The sequence below is a fragment of the Podarcis pityusensis genome (genome assembly GCF_964106645.2).
Source record: "Podarcis pityusensis genome assembly, chromosome: 4".
NCBI classification, from domain to species: domain Eukaryota; kingdom Metazoa; phylum Chordata; class Lepidosauria; order Squamata; family Lacertidae; genus Podarcis; species Podarcis pityusensis.
Window position 1 is genome coordinate 51,890,336 of NC_138027.1, and position 17,074 is coordinate 51,907,409.

Below are 17,074 nucleotides of genomic sequence, written 5' to 3' on the forward strand. Positions count from 1 at the left end.
GGAAATAGCATATTCAATTTAAAAAACCCAAAGCAAAATAGCAGCTATTTTCTCATGTATTTTGGCACCAAATTTGTAGAATGCCTCATACAAAAACTATAGGCAGCTACTGTATATCGGTTCATTAGTGGGGCGGGGGGGGGGGGAGTACAAATGCCACAGTAGTATATCCAGATATCACAGCTGGAAGGAACTCAGCCATGACAGGAAACACCAGAAAAACCAATACTTTACTACCATGATGTCATGAGAGAGAAATCTGAACATGGAAACAGGTTTCCTCACACAGATTGCCTTCAGGGTTTGATCTTGTGGCTAGTCTGGAAAAAGCTTAATAAAAAGCCCAGGTTTGAACAAGACACCAAACCAAAGGCACACCGAGGCTTTTCTTTACATTCATTTCCACTGTTTATCAGTTGTGTGCTCTGTATCCACCTGCGTACAAATATATTAAAAAGGGCTGGGGGGTGGGAGCAAGACCAGTTGCTTTTCTCTTTCAAGGATTCCTTGGATATCTGTATTTCTATATAAGGACTAAATACTGGCCACGGCCATCATGGTGCTCCCCTTCTTCAGTCTGTTCAATAACTTACTTTGATGAAATACGCCACATGTTTTGGTACATTTGTGTGTCCCACATGGTCATACTACGTCACATTTTCTTTGTAGCTTTAAGACTGTATATACACGGTTCTATCTAACTGAATCAGGACTAGGGAACCTTTTGATATTTTGTCACATTATTATTATTATTATTCTGTTGGGAGCTGCCCAGAGTGGCTGGGGAAACCCAGCCAGATGGGTGGGGTGTAAATAATACGTAAATTGTTGTTGTTGGTGTTGTTCAAACCAGGGGCAACATTCACTTCTTCCAGTGGCCAGTGCAGAGCAATGAATGTGAAGTTTACCTTTATGCAGAAGGATGGCTTCTACACATTTGCACACCCCTCTCTAATCTCCATCCAGGGAAGCAAGAAGTATTATAAGAAATCAAGGACACACCCCAAAACACTCAGGGAGGGGGTGAAGCGGGCCCAGTAGGTAGAATCTCAAGGACCATATAGAAGAGGTCGGGGAACTACATTTGATCCTAGGTCTGAAGTTTCTCACCCCTGCACTAAGACGTACAGTAGACACACTGAAAACAGTGGGCTTCAGTTAATCAAGTCCATTGGTTTTAATGTGCTTACATTGCATAGTACTTACCGTAGCTGAAGCCAATCCACAGAACCTAAGAAGAGCTTGCTGGATCAGGCCAGTGGCCCATCTAGTCCAGCATCCTCTTCTCACATTGGTCACCCAGATGCCTGTGGGTAACCCTCAATCACAAGAGCCCTCTCCCCCCTGCAGTTTCCAGCAACTGATATTCAGAAGCATTGCTGCCTCAGACTGTGGAGGCAGAGCTTAGCCATCATGGCTAGTAGTTTTTGTTGTTCTCATGCTAGCATGTTTTGCTCACAAGAATAAAGACGACTAGGCTTCAAAAGGTTAAACTATAGCAAGGATACATAATATCTGCTGCAAAAAAAGGTTACAATATCACTCAAATGCAAATATTCAGGTGAAAAATGGTAGAGAATACGTGCATTAAAAGAATATGCCATAACTCTTCATGCAAGCATGGCTTGCAGGTGCACGGAAGATTTCAGAATAGGATTCAAAAGTGGAAACAGGATTTTAAAAGTCCATATGCAATTTTTGTTTTAACTGTTATCAACATTCCATCGGATAAATGATAGGGTGTGAGACTGGAATTATTTTCCTCATCTGTAGCCTTTATTCCGACCGTGACAGCTGCAATCTTCTCATCCTGCAATGGAGGAAGAAAGGGCCCACACCCACAACCTTGCCACCGGAGATTATTTAAAGCTCCCGGCTGTTAAAGTGAAACAAAAGATAACAGCTCGAGTGACAGCATTCATTCTTATCCCAGACCTGTGTGCAGACACATGAAAAGAAGCTTGCACGCAGAATACTACTTGCATTTAGAATATCATGCCCAGAGAAATCCAAAAGCGGGTTTTAAAAGAAAAGTTAAGTTACTCCACTGCCAACACTTGGCTTAAACACCACTTTTTCCAAAAAGGCACATACTGAGAAGGTCAAGGACACTGTGACTGCAGCTCATGGGAGAGTGGCCTCTTATAGGCCAGCTCAGGGGTGGGAAACACTAGGGATGGGCAAATCTGACAATTTCAGCTTCTCTCAGTTTCCTCCTAATATACACATCTTTGCAAAGAAATTTTCATTGCATTTTGCTTGGACATTTTATCCAAATACGTGCGTTCTTGAAACATTACTTGGCTGGAGAACTGCACTGCAAATTTGGAGGTGAGTAAATAGTCAAAGGATGGCTGCAGTTCAGTTTGTATATTGTTTCAGAAAACATGAATCAGGTAGGTTCACCTTTAAATGCAAACTGCAATGGATACCTCTCTCATTCGTACCGCAGGCCCAAGTATGGCTGGAATGTGTTTTGGCCTCTCATAATGCCTATATGTGCATGTGTGTAGAAATTTGCCTACTGTGCAAAGACAAACTTTTTCTATTTATTGCTCAGCCCATTTTTGCCTCTGGCATGTGGCCTCAGGAAGGTTGCCCAGAAGGCAATGTGGCCCTCAGGCTAAAAAGGTTCCCCACTCCTGGGTTAGCCAACCTCACAGGTTTATGAAGCTAAAACACAGCACCTTGGGCGCAGCCACATGAGTATCTCTCCTGCTCTATGAGCTATTCTGGGCACTTGCTGCCATTTCTCCCTCCTTCCCTATGCACTCACCTACACCAGGCCATCTTGTGAATGGGATATTGTGCAGAAGCAGGTAACACTCTCATAAATGACAGTGGACTTCTCATAAACAACCAGCCATATTTTTCCTAAGCAGCTGAGTTACGGCTAGGAGCCCTCTTGTGCACACCAATGAGAATGTTCACATTATGCATGCAGACAAATCAGAGGCCCTTTGAAAATGTCATGTTTTCAATAAATTGCTCCTGCTTCTGGCAGATTGTTCCCTGAGCACTGAGTCACTTCTCAGCCTCTCCTTCAAAAAGTTAGTCATCCATCAAATAATTAATCATGCGCCCCAATCTGAGAAATAAGGGGAATCAAAGTACAAGCTGCTAGGAATTCAAACCTTACCAGAGGTGACGTCTCTCCGGCTTGTGCACCTGTGTGCAAGCTTTCTGCATGCTTCCCTTACTGAACCCACCATTCTTGAGATGGAGAATAAAAGGCCTCAATAAATGACTTCCCTCATTATGAAATGTCTTTGGCTCCATTTCAACATTTTAGCGCTCGCAAAAGCTGCTTGTTGCCTGATACACGCCTCCATTCCTTAATTATGAATGAACTGCCAGATCTTGTTTTGTTTTTAAAATTAAATCTTCTTTAATGCCTGGAAGCTAAAGATGGATGAATTGCTTGCAATGAGTGTAACATTGTAAGTAGCCTCTAACCCAAATTTCTTTTTTATTTGGTTTTGATAGGGCCAATTATCTTCCTATTATGCAGAAATCAGTAACGCAGTTCTCAGCATTATTATTTGGTCCAGTTGCTCTAGAAAGTTTCTTAAACGGGTTTTTTGAAATTTATTGGCACACTACGCTGCTTTTTTCTCCAAGGAAACCAGGGGCAGTGGAGGCCTCAAAAAAATGACGATCCTAACAAGTCCCACCCACCCTGTCAAGCCATTCTCGCTTCATTTTTCTTTGGCTTCACCCAGCCAAGATTCTCCTATTTGGTCTGCTCCAGTTCTGTCTGTGAAAACCCATCAGATCAGTCCTCACTCAGTGGAACCTGCATATTCTACTTGTGAATATCTGGCTCTAGGCAGATGCTGTTACCTTCATGACAACTATGGGAAACAGATTGTGGGATAAAGGTAAGTATCTTTTTTTGTGAAGCCATTGGCAGAACCCCATATTTCCCATGCCCTGTTGTTACTTCATGTTACTAAGCTTCTGAAATAACTACATACAGTACTTCTTTCTGAATCAACCCTGCCTCCACTCTCCCAGCTACCTCTGTTGTAAACTGTTGGGGACAAGAACTCTCCTCTGTGAAGTGACATTCACACAGATGACAGACAGACAGACAATCAGAGGGTGGTCTGAGCATCAAATACTAAGACACTTCAAACCTCCATCCTGTTTCACTGCTACACACTCTCCACCTAAAAGAGAGGAAATTGCTGAAGCTGAGAGAGAAGTGATTTGCTCAAGACCAAAAAATGTGGACTGCATACACAACATACATTTAAAGCAAAATGATTTCCTAAAGAATCTTGGGAACTGTAGTTCTTTAAAGATGCTGAGAATTGTAAGTTATGTGACGGCTAAACTGCAGTCCCCAGGGTAAGTAATAATGTACTGCATGTACACAGCTTTAGTCTTGAGCAAGTACAAGACAAAACTGGAATCTGAGGTGCGGACACCACAATAATGACTGCTTCTGACTCTCTTGCGGAGACGAAAGTTCCATCTTAATCTCTTAAAGTAATGCAACAAACATTACTTTTTCCACACAATGTGTAATTAATTTATGGAATTCACTGCCATTGTGGTTAATATGTCCCCAACACTTAAGGTCTCCAACTTCATGGAGAGTAAATCTGTCAATGGATATTAGCTCCATGGCAGGGGAAATTTGAATCTGGCATAGGATTTAACCTTTCCCTCTTCTACTGTGCCAGAGTTAAAATTAAAAAATCCCCCTTCCATGGCTGCTTCTAACACATTAGAAATGCAAGTTCACATCTCTGACACTACATCTAGTTTGGCCCACACTCATACCAGAAGCAGTTGCTGTGGAGAGCATTTCCCCTCACTTTTCTTCAACACAGACACCTTATGTTTTCACAGCTCTGCATTCAGTGGGAAAATGAAGTGGTAGGAAGTTCAAATGGGCAGCTGTTTTCCAGTCAGCAGCCACCCAGCAGCACCTCAGTAGCAACCCTGTATCTACCATTTATGCACAAACACACACTGTGGAGTTGCCCACGCAGCACTCAACACTTGTATGAAAGGACAAGCAGAAAATAAAGCCAGCAAACAGCTGGGGACCAGCTTACTTGAAGGATCACCTTGCCCCATATGTGGCTACTCAAGGGCTTTCATCTGTGGAACATTCCCCTTTACAAGTGCCTTTTAATGTTCGTTCCATATCTGCTAGGAGCCAGTGTTTTAGCACTGCCTATTAACATTAAGCACCCAACCTTGCTGTTTTAGACCTGCTAAAACATCCCCCCCCCAGCAAGCCTACCCAGGAGATAATTTAGCTATGTATACTTGTCTTTAACACGCAATGGTTTCTTTATTGTTTCATGCACATCACTTAGGGGTTTGTTTGTTCTGTTAAGGAATTTATATGTTTTTCATAATTAATTAATTAATTAATTAACTGATTGATTAGAACTATTTCTGACTTCCTCAGTTGGCTCACGGCTGCTGAATTTTAGTTCAGACCTTCAACCAAATCTTATTTAAGAATACATACTGGCCATGTTTATATGCATTCATCTTCAAGGGTTTTTTGTTTTTGTTTTTGCGCTTTTCCGAAATGGCAGGAGCAAGCATGTTGTGTCCACTGAATGAGAAGTCAAAACTGTGGAAAACAAAATGCTTTCTTCTCAAATGAGCTTTGTGGATTATGAGACCAGGAATGACATTACTTTTGGAGGGATTTGGGGTTTAGTAAAAATGATGAAATGGGGGGGGGGGTTTAGGTAAATCCCACCATCTCTGACTTGGCTGTGCTGGCTGAGGCTGATAGGAGTCAAGTCCTGCTCTGTCTTCAATAGACAATAAAGTATGGGAAATGAGTATAAGCTCATGGTCAATTTCTGGACCCACTTTCAAGTGCTGATCTTGATCTTTATAGTCTTTCACTGCTTGGGGGCAGCAAACCTGAAGGACTGCTTATATCCACATTTAATTGGCCATATTTACAGATATCCATATTTGAAGATTCCCACAGAGTCCCTTCTCCAGCCCAACACCAACAGCTGAGGTATGGTAATTTGGGAGCTACCATAGAGAGGGCCTTTTTAGTGATGGCTCCACAGTGCGGCAATGCTCTCTTCTGAGAGCCCATTCTGGTGTCTTTCTAGTGCCAGACTTTATCATTTCCCCTTTTATTCACTTTCCTTTCTATATTTTAGTTGGGTGCTACTCTTAAAGTGTTTCTGTTTTTGGCTTATTTTAATGGCTCAATTATATTTTGAAGCTTTTTGTTTCTTTAAAGCCACACATGCTCTTCACAGAGCTGCCAAGAGATGAGGGACAGGCACTTGCCACATATTCAGAATCATATCTGCTTCAAATTAAGCAAAGACAATGACAACAAGTTCTGGACTCAACTTTTGTTCTAATAAAACCTTCGCCACCCCTGGGCAGCCTTGGTTCTCCCCAAAGCACAGTCTTCAAAACCTCACTTTGGACCAAGTGCCAACAATACTTTCAAGTCACTATGCATAAGCTAGAAGGCATGTATGAAAGTCCTGCTTATCTTCCTCCTCACAGTCTGCAATACTAAATAACAAGAATAATACATCTTATGTATTATCATCAGACTGGGTGGGCAAATCAGAGAGCTTTGTTGGTGCTTCCTAAAGCAGAGAGGGAGAAAAGTCCAAGTCACAGTGCATAATACCCAAGTTCAGCCAAGTTATTTTGGTACCTGAAGCAGAAAACCCCCCAACAAACCTCTGTGATCTACCCCACAAGCCATAAAAACAGCATCATCATCAATAAATAATCAATTAGTCAAATCACAATCTGCTACCCTTTCATTATATCCAAAATCCGCTGCCTGAAGCAGCCGCTGCACTCTGCCCAATGGCTGGGCTGGCCTGGTGCTCATTTTTACTATCTTTTTACTATAAAAAGTAGAACACTTCATCCCTGTTTCAGATGTGAAGAAGAAATGTAGCTGTGCCCATCATCACACAGACTGCTGCCAATGAAGGGAAGAAGGGGGGTTCTGACTGCATTCATGCACATTCACTCTCTATTTAAGGAAGGCATGCTAAGACATATGTGGGCAATTTCACTGTTTCAAATTAATACTGCCAAGATCTTACTCATTAATTCCCTGCCACACTGCAGGTGCAATCCTCAAGACGCAGAGTGTCACATTGCAATCCTGTGATTCTTTCTGACATATTAAGTCATTTTTAATTTGGCCTCATCTTCTTGAACCTCTTGAGATGATGTGGAGTAATTCAGGGTTTCTAAACAACCTAGGATGATTTAGGTGGGAAACAAGGAAGTTATAACTCTAATACAAATGCCTATTTAATTGCCGGAGTGCTTTTATTATCATTTCGAGCATGAAAAGCTGCTCCCTCTAGACAAGGGACGAGATGATTTCCTGGTGGTTTAAATGAGCCTCTCCAACTTTTTTTCTCTTGGCAGATAAGGCTAGGAAATGTTCATGTTAAAAATCATCACAACATGTGCCAGTATCACATTTGATTAAGGCACTCTATTTAGACTTTGTAATGATAACCACCACAACAAAAACAAAGCATCTAAAGTTTTCTAAATGCTATACAAATATTAAAAAACACAGTTCCTTGGGAATGTAGATGGGGAACATCAGAAGCTGCCTTGTACTTGAGTCAGTCTGTTGTAAGTCACTTTGAGTTGCCTTTGGCAAGAGGAAGCAACCAATATATTTAATAAATAATAAATAATTCCTTCATCTAGCTCAATAGTGCCAACACTGACAGGCAGCACCACCACCAGGCTTTTCAGGCAGGAATCTCTCCCAACCCCGCCTGGAGATGCAAAGCTGGAACCTGGGACTTTCTACATACAAAATAGATACCCTGCCACTCAGCTAGGGTTTCCCTTCTCACAAGCTTACAATGGAGACAATATAAAAGAAAAAAAGGACTGGGAAAGAATAGGAAAGCAAGCAAATCCAGTACTAATTCTCCACAAAGTAACACAATACTGTTGTTTTTGCAATGGCACAGGGATGGTGATGTAAAATGTCCTCTCCCTAGTTGTTAAATGTTACTGCTACCACTGTTCCAGCTGCTGCTTCCAGAAAGCTCCTTGGGGGAAATAGTTTACTTCTCCCACCCCCCACCCCCCGTGTCCTCAGATGACCAAGATCAGGTCTCCTCAGATGATTTGGTACCAGAGGGGCAAGGCATTACCTAACAGAGGAACGGAAGTTTGCAACTCCTGGCATTAGTGGCAAGGGTGATGGATGACAGAGGTGACAGAGATGGAAAATATTCACTCCCCAGAGTTAGATTTTGTTCCTGCTGTGACTATTCAAAAATAGATACCTGGTTTATGTTCTTTGTACAGATCTATTCTGCTATAGGTGGAGAAAGGAGAGTAAAATTTGGGAGACCTATGTCTGTGCACGCACAAGAACCCAGTGAAGTAGAAGCAGGCCCCAGGCTCCCCTATGAGTCCCTATGTCAGGGAAGGGAAGGATTGTAATAGCTAAATATGAACGGGGGAAAGCCTGATAGCTGATACCAAGCATGTGGAGTTCCACAGAAATTAGAGAGACTGGCACAAATTTTGCTGCACAATAAACTGGGTTTGCACAGCAGGAGTGGATTGCACAGCACAGATTACTGGATCCCCGGACAAGGGGATTCATCCCAACTTCATCTCAACATATTCTCAAGCGCAGTTTCAAATCTTTTGAATAGTAGCCCTCATGCTATAGCACTAAGAATCTCATTGCCCAATTTTAGTGTGATTCAGGGCATGAACCCTCTGATCCATAGGCAGATACTTTCCGATTGCTGCCAAAGTTCCTGCCCTTACTACAAAATAAACAACTATACGCTTTTGTTGCAATTCAGCTAATGGCAAGTGCACTTTAAGTAATATGTCTTTGAGATAGTGGATCTTTGCTTCTCAGCCAAACTGTCAAAGCTGACCTAGTCTCCTGCTAGTTGGCTTTTAATCTAATGGGACAAGATGCAGCTTTGAACCTGTAGAATGAATGGCAGAGCTTTGAAAATGTGCCCTTTGTCAAAGTCTACTTGCTACAAATGGTGATAAAAGCTTATATGAGTCTTCCATCAGGAGTTGATGGAGCCACATGCAGAGGAGAAACTGTACCTAATGTGGAGAGAGAGAGAGAGAGAGAGAGAGAGAATGATTCTTGGTCGACAACCCACTTTCAGGCCTTCCAAATATGAGAAAGTAAACTTACAGAAGGGAATATTGACTATGAGTTCAGTAGTTCTGTCTCTTTTATTTCCATTTTTATCACCTTCTAGCACAATCCAAACTCAAGATCCACAGGGATGAGTGACATTGGAATAGGGGCCTCTTGGGTTGCCTTGGCGAAGCTGAGGCTGTGCCAGAATAACACCCTCATCCCAGCTGAACCAGGGATACACTGGCATAAGTCCCTTAACCTGGCTGGGATGGAGCTATGCTGAATCAGCCAGAGCTCAGCTGGAAGAACTTATGCCAGTGTAAGTCCCTCAAAGGGGGCAGGAGGCGGCTAGGAGAGACACCTATCCCAAACCTATTTTAAACTCAGTCATATTACCTGGCAACCCATCTGAACTTGCACAGGCAAAAAGGGTGTCGTAAGTCAAACTATTTAAAAGCTCAGGTCTGTCCAGCAGGCAATAGACTAGAGTTGGGGATATGGGTAATTTAGGCCATCTTAATTTAATTTGATTTAATTTGACATAAATTCCTCTGGCTTCCTTTTCTTAGGGTTGCTCTGTTACTCCTAGAACGTAGCTGACTGAATTGGGGACTCAGGAGCCTTTTGTGTCTGTGGAGGCTCCCCACATATTTTGGAGCCTGGATTTTCCTGGATTCTAAAACACACCAGAAGCCTCCATGAAAATTGGAAGGCAACAGACAGAATGACAGAGAGGGAACAGTATCGCCATGCTCAACCCCACTGCCTTCTTCTCATGTGATTTACTCCCCCCTATTTGAAATGCCTGAAGAGGACATACAATTAATAAATAGTACAATCTTTGCTAACTTTTTCAAGAATCTAACCTTGTTGCCAGTCTTTTGAACTTTGATTCTATTCTGCAATATATATATGCACTGGAAAGCCATAAACAGTCATGAAGAGAAAGTAAAGTACCGTATATGTATCTGCTACCAATATTATGCATTTGTTAATTGGAAATGTTGCCTTGAGACTGGGAGTTGGCAGTGTTGAAAATAGGTGGGTTGTTTAGTTTAGTTTTTTACAAATCTGGTAGCACAACAAGTGAATTACTTATAAAAAGAAAGAAAGAAAGAAACTGGTGGCTGTTTTCAGCCACTACTGTTCTTGCAGAACACTTTTCTTTAGGAAAATTCCTCTAAAGCAGAATAGAACTCAAGAAGCCCTATTTTTGACACAACACATACTGGATCTTCACCACATTATACATTTTGTGAAGCTGAACAAGGGATACATCCTTTTGCACTGCTTGCCTTTGCTCTGTTATTCTCATTACATGCTATTCTGATGTTAATTTCCCTCCCTGCATTATTCAAAAGCGGAATTATCCTTCCCTATCAATGATGCTCCTTATAAGAAAGACTCTCTCATTGCTGCAACATGCCTGATTGCTCATTAAAACTAAGCTGAACGCTGGATGAATCCAATGCAGATATACAGTCAAATCCTCTTCCATCTCTCAAAATGCACCCAGGACAGCAAAAGCAATTTAAAACTCAAAGCATGCGTCTTTAAAGAATTTATTTTTCCTATTTGGAAGTACTGCCTAATTATTGTGATTTGTCAGATGTATCTTTACCGTTATAAGAATGTTTCTGTTCATGCATTTGTTAACAAAAAGATAATTGCAAATGGAATGGACAAAAATGACAAGAACTTTAATTGCATACAATAAGACAAACATCTCCCAGTCCAGGTAGGTTTGTGCAAGGACAAAGTCTGCTTGTACAACAGAACTTGCCTCCCTTTCCTCCCACCCAACCCCAAATATGCACTGGGGGTTCCCCCTGTGACAAAGGGGCGAGGGGAGAGTTTCTCACACCCTCTTCCTTGCCCAACTGCTGCCAGTTGGGTCTTACTCTCCAGTAGTTGCTGCCACCATCACCCTTTTCAAATTATCCACACAGCCTAAGGCAGGCATGGCCAAACTTGGCCCTCCAAATGTTTTGGGACTACAGTTCCCATCATCCCTGACAACTGGTCCTGTTAGCTAGGGATGATGGGAGTTGTAGTCCCAAAACATCTGGAGGCCAAGTTTGGCCATGCCTGTTCTAAGGCGTGAAACCTGGGATAAATCAAAGCAATTAATTTGAGAAGGCTCTGAGCTGGTGCACCCTGCACTTCTTGGTTCAACCTACATACAAATTGCTGGAGAAAGCAGAGCTAGCTCCCAGCTGTCTCATTCTACCCCAAGACCAGGCTTCCTCAGCTTTGGCCATCCCAATTTTTTTGGCCTACAACTCCCATGATCCCTAGCTAGCAGGACCAGGACCAGTGGTCAGGGATGATGGGAACTGGAGGGCTGAGGTTGAGGAAGCCTGCCCAAGACCAAAGCAGCTTGCTCATTTCCCTGACAGACCCTACTAAACTTCCTAAAACCCGGGAACTCTGAAACCAACACAACCTGTGGTTCCCAGACAGTTCCCTTAGAAATTACTCAGAGTGTAAAGGCAGCCCACACTGTGGAACTTTATTAGAGATACAGTGGACGCTCGGGTTGCAAATGTGATCCGTGCGGGAGGCACGTTCGCAACCCGCAGTGCCGCGTCTGTGCACGCATGGGTTGTGATTTGGTGGTTCTGCCCGAGCGCTGAAACCCGAAAGTAACCTGTTCCAGTACTTCCAAGTTCGGTGCGGTGCACAACCCGAAAATGCGCGACTTGAAGCGTCTGTAACCCAAGGTATGACTGTAAAAGGTAAGGGGAAAGCAAGCAGAAAGTCAAGAGAGTACAAAATAAACCAGAGCACTGTAGCTCTACAACGGGACTAATCCTAGCCTATTTACTATACTGCTATATAATTGTTATGGTCCACTTACAAGTAGGCAGTGAAGATAGAGAATTTCTTCAGTTGTATGCAAGACCCAGCTGGGACCCTGATGGCAGAAAGATGCAGCTGCAAGGCAGCTCAGCTTTTGAAAGGCTGTCTCTGTAGTGACCTCTAACTCTTTCTGACCAATGGGGAACCAGCACCAGCTGGTTAGGTAGGTCCCATCTCGCAGGTACCCTCTTGCATTTGAACAGGACTGGTGGAATATACCGGTACATGGCAGAAAAGCTGCCATCCGTTATATGCATGTGTGCTTCTGTTCCCTCATGATTCAGCCACGGAAGAACTGTATGCCAGAATACCGCCCAAGATTTCATCATGTGAGTGGCAGTGGTATGATCCATGAAAACCACAGGGAAATTACAATGCACAGCTCCTGCAACTTTCCGGGTTAATAGGGTTGCAAATGGATTTTTTTCTGAAAGCAATTCACACTGAATAGAGCAGTAAACTTCTGTGAGATTTCTAGAAGTGGCTTTTACATCATGGGAAAGATCACATGAAACGTGAAATTATGCGGTGAGGAAACATCAGGAAAATAATGTGCTGTCTGAAGTGCAGCCTTGCTCAAACATTCCAGTTTATCTTAAGTGCTGGGTCATGGTGACCACGACCATTTATTGTCAAACTTTGTCTCAAAGAACAAACATAAGCGAAGTGCTTTTAATTGGGTCCTTGCACACTGAAAAATGACATTGGCTTGGTTCCTACACTTCTTCCTATCCCTATCCCTTCCTCCCCACTGCATCATTCTTGCCCCATCTCACATTGTTCAAAAAGCTCCCCCCCCCCCAAATCTCCTGGGAAGGCTTTTCAGGGTGCACAGAAGTCTGAAGGAGGGGCAAAGAGGTAAGAAACTTTCCTTTTATGGACTTCATCTATCTTATTTTAGGATCCAAGCCTATAAATCTATAAATTACCCTCATTAAAAAAGAAATGGCTTCCATGTTGTTATGAGTTAGTGGGGCAACAGGGATCCCCCAGATCCCTGGGTTGCAGATTTTTCCCTCTGGTTTCTTGGGTGCTGGGGTTTAATCAGAACTGACAGGCTGAGCTTGTTTTTCTGCCAGAGAGAGGGGCAGAGGGAGATGATGAATAACTGACAGCTTTCTTGGGATTCTTCTTCCTGTTGGTGGGCCACAACAGATTTTGACCCCATCTACAAGGCAAAGACAAGGAGAAGGGGACGACAGAGGACGAGATGGTTGGACAGTGTTCTCGAAGCTACCAGCATGAGTTTGACCAAACTGCGGGAGGCAGTGGAAGACAGGAATGCCTGGTGTGCTCTGGTCCATGGGGTCATGAAGAGTCAGACACGACTAAACAACAACAACAAGGCAAAGGACCTACAGATAACGTGGGGGGGTTGCCGGGACAATGTGGGTGTGATACAACACGGGGAGAAACCTGTCCTTTTGCACGGAGGTGGTATTTTTTTTTTTTTTTTGGTAAGGCGTTCTGAGAACAAGAATGAGGAAATGAGGAGAAAGGAATATCTTAATCCACTTTTCCTACCGTGTACAATTGTCTACACCCATACCATTAGGTAAAGGGACCCCTGACCATTAGTTCCAGTCGTGGCCCACTCTGGGGTTGCGGCGCTCATCTCTATTGGCCGAGGGAGCCGGCGTACAGCTGGTCACGTGGCCAGCATGATTAAGCAGCTTCTGGCGAACCAGAGCAACGCACGGAAACGCTGTTTACCTTCCCGCTGGAGCGGTACCTATTTATCTACTTGCACTTTGACGGGCTTTCGAACTGCTAGGTTGGCAGGAGCAGGGACCAAGCAACAGGAGCTCACCCCGTCGCAGGAATTCGAACCACCGACCTTCTGATCAGCAAGTCCCAGGCTCTGTGGTTTAACCCACAGTGCTACCCGCGTCCCCACCCATACCATTAGTTAGCCACAAACACTGTATCCTTTCCTTATAGGCTCCAGCTCCTTGGATCATTTTAGTTGCCCTTTTATGAACTTTTCCCTAAGTAATATTTATTTTCAAGTAAACGAATACAAATTCAGTTATATTCAAAATTCTCATTGGTTCAGTTTCACCTCTCTTATTCACCACAACAGTCATGAAGATCCTTTAGAAACACCCTTGCTTTCTATTTCCATATTTAGAGAGATGTGCTAGAAATGTATAGGTGACCCAGGTTGAAGTTCCCACTCAGCTGTGAACCTTTCTGGGTGACCACAGGCCAGTCTCAGGGTTGTTATGAGAATAAAATATGGGAGAGCTATGTATGCTGCCGTATAAATGTAATAAAAAATAGCCTTCATATATTTCTGATTACAAGACAACATATTTTAGAGGCAAAACATAACGGCAATAATAATTTACAGCATGACGTGACTATCTGAGATTAAAGGGGTCAGAAGTTCTCACACTTTTCTGCTGATTGCCTGGCCACAACTATGCTTACTAAGAGGAAGATATGGAAGAAAAGCTAACTTGTGTAGATTTTCTGGAGATCAATCTCATGGGCTTTTTCAAACAATAATATAATTTCCCCTCATAATTGGAAAAGAATTCATTTTACAAAAAGCAGCATGAAGAATAGTGACTAATATCTTTGGACTTGTAGGATTTAGATTAAAGTTGAGGATTTAAAATAGATTAAAGTGCAGCCATCCTTGATGAGCACATTTTTCTCCTCACATTTGTTCTAGAATTAATTTGGGGTGGGAGAACGTAAGTAGAAAATTAGGATGCAGGTTAACTGTGAGAAGTCGGAACTGCTCAACACCTATGGTACTTTGCCTCTGTGGTCACCCAAAAGGAAAGCAGTGGCCAACCTGGTGATAACAAAATAAACAATGCAAGGAGGCAGCTGCAGCCCAAGATAGGAAAAGAGATGGTAAGGGAATTCCTCTCTACTTTAAATGAATTCAGACCTGATAAACTGCACCAAAGGGTACTAAAAGAGCTTGGAGATGTACAGTGGTGCCTCGCAAGACGAAATTAATTCGTTCCGCAAGTCTCTTCGTCTTGCGAGTTTTTCGTCTTGCGATGCACAGTTTCCCATAGGAATGCATTGAAAATCAATTAATGCGTTCCTAGGGAAACCGCCTTCAGACCAGGTCCGGGGACAGTCTGTCCCCGGACCTCTTCTGAAGGCTGGGGGGGGGGGGACAAGGGCTTTTCTTCCCACCCCCAGCATTTTAAAAAACCCCAGGACAGCGGAGGACTTCTCCGCTGTCCGGGCGATCTTAAAATGCTGGCGGGCGGCATTTTAAAATCGCCCCGGACAGCGGAGGACTTCTCCGCTGTCCGGGGCGATTTAAAAGCCCCTGGGAAGGCAGGCAGGGGGGACAAAGACTTTCGCCCCCCGCCCGCCTTCAGAAGGTGTTCCCGCCCCCCGCCCCGCTTCGGAACAGTGTTACGAAGTGGGGCGGCTGGGGCAGGTGTTCCCGCCCCCCCGCCCCGCTTCGGAACAGCGTTTTAAAATGCTGGGGGTCGGGAGCGAAGCGTTCGCTGCCGACCCCCAGCATTTTAAAATCTCCCCGTGTCCCGGGGAGATTTAAAATGCTGGGGGTCGGCAGCGAACGCTTCGCTCCCGCCCGCCAGCATTTTAAGATCGCCCGGGGCAGGCGGGGGGGGGGAAGGCAGGCGGGGGGGAGCAAAGACTTTTGCCCCCCGCCGGCCTTCAGAAGAGGTCCTCTTCTGAAGGCCGGCTGTGGGCGAAAGTCTTTGCTCCCGACCGCCAGCATTTCCCTATGGGCTTTCGTCTTGCGATGCAAGCCCATAGGGAAATTCGTCTTGCGAAGCGCCTCCAAAACAGAAAACCCTTTCGTCTTGCGGGTTTTCCGTCTTGCGAGGCATTCGTCTTGCGGGGTACCACTGTAATCTCAGAGTCTCTGTCTATAATCTTGAGAATTCCTGAAGAACAGGTGAGATCCTTGCACACTGAAGGTGGGAAAACGTTGTCCCCATCTTCAAAAAGGGGTGATAGGGAAGAAGACCCTTCCAATTGTTCGACATGTAGGCTTTCTACTCAGGGAGATCCCATAGTAGTTATTGCAGTCCTGACAGTCACCTTTGTTCTTGTAGATCAGACATGGCCAAACTTGGCCCTCCAGTATTTTTTGGGACTACAATTCCCATCATCCCTGACTACTGATCCTGTTAGCTAGGGATTATGGGATTTGTAGTCCCAAAACAGCTGGAGGGCCAAGTTTGGCCATGCCTATTGTAGATGGTCACAATGCTAGAGTCACACATGTCTTGTGGCACAGATCCTTTTTCCCAAAACTGCAAGAGGAGGCCATGGAGGTGTGTCATCAGGGAAGAATTTAAGCCAGCCTTCAGCACCTGTTGGGATTCCATCCTGTCCTGGGGCTTTACTACATTCCTGAGAGTTGATGGCATTTTTCAGCTTGTCAGGGGAGAGCGGGAGGGACAGCCAGCTCTTCCAAGACAGGCAGAGTCTGGATACTGTTGAATGCTGTGTTAGAGATCCTGTTTTCCTGTGAGTACAGTTCTTGATAGTGCTCTTCCCATCACTTCATCTGCTTGCTGAGAGCAGAGACACCCCTTGTACATCGCCTTCATGGACCTGACAAAGGCCTTTGACCTCATCAGCCAAAAAGGATTCTTCACAGTGCTCTACAAGACAGGATGCCCACCTAAGCTTCATGACGTGTGGAACTGTTCAATATGACGGCTCATCCTCCGACGCCCTCCCTATAAAGAGTGGCATGAAACAGGGCTGTGTTCTTGCCCCAACCCTCTTTGGCATCATTGTCTCCTGAGACATATGCATGCTAACAGGAATGTAGGCTTTGTAGCACCTTTATCACCAGAGTAGATAAAGATCACCAAATTCTAAACAATAAATGCTGTGTTTTTATTCTGGCTCCTTTAAATGTTCACACACACACACACACACACACACACACGTATAAAAACATGAAACATCTATAGTGTGGGGTTTTTTTTTAATTTGTTACCAGAACTGTGTGAGGCATAGTAGCACCCTTTAAGGGCATTAATACTGTCAAATTTCAGAAGGATAAGTGCAGGTTCATATTCCCTTTAAGTCACAAAACTACACTATTCATCT

The 17,074-nt window shown here is 43.9% G+C and overlaps 1 protein-coding gene and 1 long non-coding RNA gene across 11 annotated transcripts in view; one reads left to right on the plus strand and one right to left on the minus strand.

Annotated features, from left to right (window-relative positions):
* Nucleotides 1–17,074, plus strand: part of LOC308476135 — a 159,645-nt gene that overhangs the window by 107,310 nt on the left and 35,261 nt on the right. Inside the window, exon 3 of one of the 5 annotated variants that reach the window (XR_013985744.1) lies at nucleotides 1,774–2,074. The exons of 1 other annotated variant lie outside the window; for it this stretch is intronic. This is a non-coding gene — a long non-coding RNA (uncharacterized lncRNA). Of the gene's footprint in view, nucleotides 1–1,773; nucleotides 2,075–9,708; nucleotides 11,100–17,074 lie in introns of those variants that run through there. 3 more of the 5 variants (XR_013985746.1, XR_013985755.1, XR_013985757.1) reach the window with 3 other exon arrangements.
* GRIK1 (glutamate ionotropic receptor kainate type subunit 1) overlaps nucleotides 1–17,074 on the minus strand; it is a 155,669-nt gene that overhangs the window by 92,481 nt on the left and 46,114 nt on the right. The gene's annotated exons all lie outside the window — the stretch shown is intronic.